Below are 7,475 nucleotides of genomic sequence, written 5' to 3'. Positions count from 1 at the left end.
CATGTTTCTCTCAATTACGAGAGGACAAAGGTTGCAGACCAGCTTACCTCGATAACGAGAGGGTCAAGGTGGAAACCAGACTGCTGAATCTTTTAACCATCCCACGTGGTTAAACTCTTAGACTATCGATAAGTCTTTGATATTAATTACTAGTCTGCAGCTAGGAATTCGGTATCATTGAACGGGAAGACCAACAACGGCCGAAACACATTCTATAACGACATGAATGAATGTCACTCTGAACGTATGAGAGACATGGCTCTCAAGAGAAGACAGGCTATGTGCTCACTGCCCACAAAATGAGGTGGAAACTGAGCTGCACTTCCTAACCTCCTGCCCAATGTATGACCATATTAGAGAGACATATTTCCCTCAGATTACACAGATCCACAAAGAATTAGAAAACAAATCCAATTTTGATAAACTCCCATATCTACTGGGTGAAATTCCACAGTGTGCCATCACAGCAGCAAGATTTGTGACCTGTTGCCACGAGAAAAGGGCAACCAGTGAAGAACACACACCATTGTAAATACAACCCATATTTATGCTTATTTATTTTATCTTGTGTCCTTTAACCATTTGTACATTGTTAAAACACTGTATATATATATATATATATAATATGACATTTGTAATGTCTTTATTGTTTTGAAACTTCTGTATGTGTAATGTTTACTGTTCATTTTTATTATTTATTTCACTTTATATATTCACTTTATATATTATCTACCTCACTTGCTTTGGCAATGTTAACACATGTTTCCCATGCCAATAAAGCCCTTGAATTGAATTGAATTGAATTGAGAGGACGGACACTCTCCAACAGAAACAAACTTTTCAACAGAGATCCCGACGACACACTGAGCGTAAATATATATATTGATTGCAATTGTTCCCGAATGAGTGAGCGTTCATGTGCAAAGGATTAGCATTTCAATTGTTATAATTATCACTCTGTAGTGACTTCTCAGCTGACCCCCACTTCCCCTTTTGTCTAACAAGCCGCCATGCCGGTTTAGCCCACTAGGGCACATTCCCCTATCATTTCTTGTAACCATATTTACTTTTTTTGTTTGTGTGTGCACTTCTGTGATTGTTTAGTTAGTTAATAAATAAATTATTTAAAACAATTGATTTATGGATGACTCATAGTGAAGACTGGGTTCGTGCAGATAACCAACAATTTACGACTTTTGGAAAGAGACTAATGTGAGGTAAAATAAATAATTCATTAATTCAGAAGACTATTGATCAGATATGAAAATATCTGAAAAGTTATATTAGGAAAATTATAACTTTGTAATCTGAATATTTTCCTTGGTGTTCCGACTACCTAGTTAATTATAGTTACATGATTAATCAGTTTAATCGCGTAATACTAATTACAGAGAATCTTTGATAAAAACTAAAAGTCTTCATTTAATTATAGTAAAGACACGACACCAGTGACTGATGTGGTGTACTCCATGTTCCAGTCTGTGCTTGCAAAACAGTCCTGTAGTTTAGCATCTGCTTCAAGTGACCACTTTTTTATAGACCGAGTCACTGGTGCTTCCTGCTTTAATTTTTGCTTGTAAGCAGGAATCAGAAGGATAGAGTTGTGGTCGGATTTACCAAACAGTTATGTTTTGCGTAATTGGGATTCTTAACTGAGTGTTCCGATTCTTTTCTATTGCCATGTACGCTGTGTGCCCTCTTCAGTTCTTCCTCTATTTCATAAGTTTGGTTTCAGTTGGGCAAGTAATCATAGAAAAACTCCTGAAATTGTATTGCATCCATTCAGATGCAGTAAGTTTACATTTCTTGCTGACATGAAAGAAAAGGTCATGCACAAGTCAAAATTGGCAGAAATCACATATACACTTTGGGGTATTCATATTCTGATTAATATTGTATTCTATTGTATTTTATTGCATTATATTTTATTGAATGTCTACCTACTCAGGGGGAGGGATATCCAGCTATGCAGGGGAACGAAGGGGTGCAGGGAGCAGTCTGGAACCCGGTCTGGAATAGGCTTTGCAGAACATCCCCAAATCCAGACACCGCCTCACTCCTGTGTATCTGGGAGCCACAGCCGGTATGAGGCTACTGAAGTGAGTGGAGATGCACAACATAACATTAGATGTAGTTTCAGATCAGATGCACAGTATCATAGCATCTTCTGTTCATGGGTTATGTGAGTTACCACATTAGAAGTGCTTTACAATATGTTGGCTAATGACATCATTTGTATACATTTTTTTGTCTAGTTCTGTCCCCTCTTTTCTCGCTCTTTCCCACAGTATATCCAACCCCACAGAGTCAGAGCAGATACTGAAGGACGTAGGCAGAAAATTGCGTGCTTATCCTTTTGACTTCAGAGGGGCGACCATCTTGAGTGGACAGGAGGAGGGGGCATATGGCTGGGTCACTGTCAACTACCTGTTAGACAACTTTATCAAGGTGAAGTTTTCACAGTTTCAGATCCGGCATCAGAGCTATTCAAGAACACTGAGGAATGAATGTTAAGCAGTGTTGGCCATGAAGAATGATGAATTAGAAACATTGGTTTGTTTTCATTGTTTCTCAAGACAAACTGGCCCTTGTCATTTCCTTCTCATTCTTTCTTTTGTCACTTGGTATGGCTTTGTGGGGCGTTGGCTTAGTCCTGGCAGAGATACAGTGGATCAAGGTAACTAACGTTCTCTTAAAACACAGTAGTATCACAAATGCAGATTGATTGAGTACATCACAAACCAAAGTGCATAGTAATGCTAAAACAATAGAACAATGTTAGGCTAAAATAGTGCATACTGTATAGGCACTTATCACAATATGACTACAGAGCTGTCTTAAGTCTGCTTTGTCTCTCAGACTCAAGGTGCTGGGCCCCATATATCACACCCCTACTATCAGCAGGTTTCAATGTCTCCATGAAGCTGGACAAGGTGTTTGACTCCCCATGCACGGCAGACCAAAGGCCCTCTCCCTACAGCCCCCAAGTCTCCCTGACAGTCATGGGCACTGGGAATTACCAGCAGTGCCTTGGCAATATGTCCAAGCTCTTCTTTCTCCAAGTGCTCCTTTGATGGAGCAGCTTCATGGTGAGGAAGATCCCCATGCAGGGATTACACTTGAAGATCAATCACAGGTTCAATCTATGGTTCACTGTTTCTTAGAATTTATCCCATTTTTTTATTCAAATGTACATAATATCATAATATTTTTTTAACATACTTTGGTTCAAGCTATTTAACAATCAGATGAATTTCTTTTCAGAAATTCTGTCAGAATAATAAGATATTTTTCCATTTTCATTCATAGGCTTGTTCATTGTAAGCCAAAGCATGTAGACAAACAGCCCACAGCCTCATGAGATTTATGGGACAAGATAATTGTCTGTTTATTACTCTGATGTCAAGGGGCAGATTGAGCAATCTCTTGTATCCTCCTCTCCACAGGCCTTCTCTGCTTTCTTATACACTCACGTGTTCCTGAAGCGCACAACTGGCATCACTGTCACGTCTCCCATTCTACTGGAGGGAGCCGTCCGCACGGTCTGCAACATGAGCTTCCAGGAGGTAATGCACTGAACTGCTGGGCTCGACTGAGATGTTTAATATGAGTCTGGAAGGAGAGTTTACAGTCTAACCAGACACCTAGGTATTTGTAGTTGTCCACATATTCTAAGTCAGAACTGGCCAGAGTAGTGATGCTAGTGTGGCGGGCGAGAGTGGGCAGCGAATGGTTGAAATACATGCATTTAGTTTTACTAGCGTTTATGAGCAGTTGGAGGCCACGGAAGGAGTGTTGTATGGCATTGAAGCTCGTTTGGAGGTTTGTTAACACAGTGTCCAAAGAAGGGCCAGATGTACAGAATGGTGTCGTCTGCGTAGAGTTGGATCAGGGAATCACCTGCAGCAAGAGCGACATCGTTGATATATACAGAGAAAAGAGTCGGCCCGAGAATTGAACCCTGTGGCACCCCCATAGAGACTGCCAGAGGTCCGGACAACATGCCCTCCGATTTGACACACTGAACTCTGTCTGAGAAGTAGTTGGTGAAACAGGCGAGGCACTCATTTGAGAAACCAAGGCTGTTGAGTCTGCCGAAAAGAAAACGGTGATTGACAGAGTCGAAAGCCTTAGCCAGGTCGATGAAGACGGCTGCACAGTACAATTGTTTATCGATGGCTGTTATGATATCGTTTAGTACCTTGAGCGTGGCTGAGGTGCACCCGTGACCAGCTCGGAAACCGGATTGCACAGCGGAGAAGGTGCGGTGGGATTCAAAATGGTCAGTGATCTGTTTATTAACTTGGCTTTCGAAGACTTTAGAAAGGCAGGGCAGGATGGATATACAGTGGGGAGAACAAGTATTTGATACACTGCTGATTTTGCAGGTTTTCCTACTTACAAAGCATATAGAGGTCTGTAATGTTTATCATAGGTACACTTCAACTGTGAGAGACGGAATCTAAAACAAAAATCCAGAAAATCACATTGTATAATTTTAGAAAGAGAGGGTCCAGATTGTCTAGCCCAGCTGATTTGTACGGGTCCAGGTTTTGCAGCTCTTTCAGAACAACTGCTGTCTGGATTTGGGTGAAGGAGAAGCTGAGATTTTTCCAACCCCCACCCCCTCCACTAAACAGATGCTAGTGAAGGCCCCAGACCAGTAGGGTCTTCTACAGGATTACTGTGCAGTCTCTGTCTTTGTCCAGGTCTGTCACGACTCCCGCCGAAGTTGGCTCCCCTACCTGTTCGGGCGGTGCTCGGCGGTCGTCGTCACCGGCCTACTAGCCGCCACTGATCCCTTTTCCCTTTTCTGTTAGTTTAGTCTTATGAGTTGCACCTGTTCCTATTCGTGTTTTCTTGATTTGCTTACCTATTTAAGATTGTGAAGCCCGCCCTTGTTTGTGCAGGATTATATTTAGTTCACGTCTTGTATCAGAGGTGTTATTGTGCACCGGACCATTGTTACCCTGTATTTTGGGTTGGTCTGTGTTTTCCGCCCTGTGTTTTGGGCATGACCATTCTGTGCCGGATTAAGGTGCATTTCTCCGTGAACCCTCTGCTCCCTGCGTCTGATTCCTACCTTCCCCTCCTAGTCATCCGTGACAAGGTCTTCATGCTCCAAGGCTATGGCTTTGATGACCTCTCCTTCCCTCAAATCTCTTTTAGAGAAAGGTGAGCAGCAAAGTAAAACAATACAAAGGCTTGACTCTATTTCAATGCAATAAGAGCTATTTCAATATTTTTTTCATGTACCACTTGACTGTACATATGCTTAGGAGTTCAGTTGTGGTGTGTTGTTCTTATTTTGTGCAGGCAGGAGACACCTCTTTTGGCTGGGCGCTGGTTTACATGCTGTGCCTGAGCAATATGTTGCCAGGGGAGAGCATGGGACTGAGGAAGACTCTGCCCCCCAAGGCCTGGTCTTGTCTCATCTTCCTTTTTGTCTTACTCATCCTCGTTGCGCCTGGATATCTTCTACTTAAGACCTACCAAAAGAAGAAGGGCAGTGTGACGGCATCATCTAAGATTGTCTTCAGGACACATTTTGGTTCATTTTCTCCCCAGTCAGAATATGTACTTTTTTGGCTGCCTTAACCCAGCGCAATTCTCAAATTCACGCTTTTAAACATGTTTGACCTGTTAAAGCTATTTTCAAACCCTTGCGCCAGGATTGTTAATTGACCTGTCTTATATCAACTTGCTTGCACTGGGGAGGGAGGGATGGAAATATTTGAAGTGCGCCAACGTGTCAACAGCGCTTTGGGGATATTTAAATACCGAACAAAGCTGGTCTTAGCGGTAGGGCAGTTGTCTATGGTATGGATTTCGCCAGCGGAGGTGCACAGTATCCTAATCAATAGACTAGCGTATCACCAATGTTTAATTAAAATATCACTTTTGGGAGCAGCAAAACAGTCAACCCCTGTTTTCATTATATTGGATAATATTTATGTCCAGCTCCTGTGAAAAGTTTCGACGTGCGATGCCTTGGAATGAAAGATGTCAAGCCTATTTAGAAACATCAAGTCGTTAAAAGGCATTCTTGTTTCTCGTTTATCATTTAGTTGAAAAATGTATCTTCCAGTGTCCTCTGTTGAATTATGTTCACTGTCCGTGGTACTGAATCTGCTATTGTATTGATATTTGCCCACGTCTCGTAAACCCGACTCTAGGTGGACAGATACATTGTAGGAGGCAATCTGTCTGCCTATAGGGAGACCAATATTTGACTGATTTTTTACCTTTACAATTATATACGTGGCAAAGTCACCATAGAGACCATCTCAACGGCGAAGGTAGGCTAATCGTATTACGTTTGGTAGGCAATGTCTATTGCTCAGATATGCAATGCAATTTAGGCTATAGGCTACTGAAATTCAAATGCAACATTCCCATGTTGAAGCCAATAACTGTTTTTAAAAAGGTATATGAAAAACTGGATACGTAAACATTTGTTATAACTAGGACTATTTTAGAGTTACTGTATGCTTTTTAATAAAATAGTAGGCCTATCTTCAATGGATAGGACAAACATCCATGCTCTCCCGACAGAGTTTATGACAAAAGAACATCAAACAGCGTAAATACACAACTTGAAGCAACCACAGAAAGCTGTGGAGTAGGTTTTCATTGGCCAGTGAGTGGTCACACCTTCAACGTGTTAATTCATTCCTGCCTCTTTACGCTACCGCCAGGCGTTACGCCCATAATATTTTTGACACACCCAGGACTCAACTGCACCGCAAAAGTGCACTCAGAATTACGTTAGTGTTTGGTTCGTTAAAATAGAGTCCCTAGAGTTTCAATCATTCCAATGTCACACATTTCGGAGGAGGCCACAGAAGAAAAGCATATCCAAATTGACGAGATGTATATTTCATTTGTGGTCAGATGTATTGATTGCCATTCAAACTACACTTTGTACAGCTTTTGGTAATGATTAAGTGATTTTATGGCATGCACTGTAATTCGGAACCATTCTATCAGAGGTTAAAGTCAAAGGAAGCTGCTGAGGCGAGAACGTCTCATAATAATGAACAAAATGGAGTAAATGGAATGTCACCAAACACATGGAAATGATGTGTTTGATGTATTTGATACCATTCCACTTATTCCACTCCAGCCATTACTACGAGCCCATCCTCCCCAATTAAGGTACCACCAACCTACTGTGATTAAAGTGTACCTGCATATTCTACAATGCTGAAATGCAAGTGAGCGGTCTGAATTCATGAATTGTCTTTTTATGCTGTTTTTAGACTTTGTGTTGACTCAGGACTGTGTGTGTGTGTGTGTGTGTGTACGGCATTCACTGCTAGAATGTCATGTCATTTTAAATAAGCTATGTTTATTTCTTTTTCCATGTTGATAATCTGTCATTTTGATCGAAGAGATCATGTCCAATCAGGAGGGATCTTTGTGAATAAGAAAGTTGGACATCTTCAAAATTGCCCATGCTGTCACGGATGCTA

The 7,475-nt window shown here is 41.4% G+C and overlaps 1 pseudogene; it reads left to right on the top strand.

Moving 5' to 3' along the window:
- The first annotated feature begins 1,932 nt into the window (after window positions 1-1,932).
- On the top strand, window positions 1,933-5,598 carry LOC115111185 (ectonucleoside triphosphate diphosphohydrolase 2-like; annotated as a pseudogene).
- The last annotated feature ends 1,877 nt before the right edge of the window (window positions 5,599-7,475 follow it).

This window comes from Oncorhynchus nerka, linkage group LG27, assembly GCF_034236695.1.
Source record: "Oncorhynchus nerka isolate Pitt River linkage group LG27, Oner_Uvic_2.0, whole genome shotgun sequence".
Taxonomy (NCBI): Eukaryota; Metazoa; Chordata; class Actinopteri; order Salmoniformes; family Salmonidae; genus Oncorhynchus; species Oncorhynchus nerka.
Note: the sequence above shows the minus strand (reverse complement) of the source record. Positions and strands in the feature narration are given on the sequence as shown.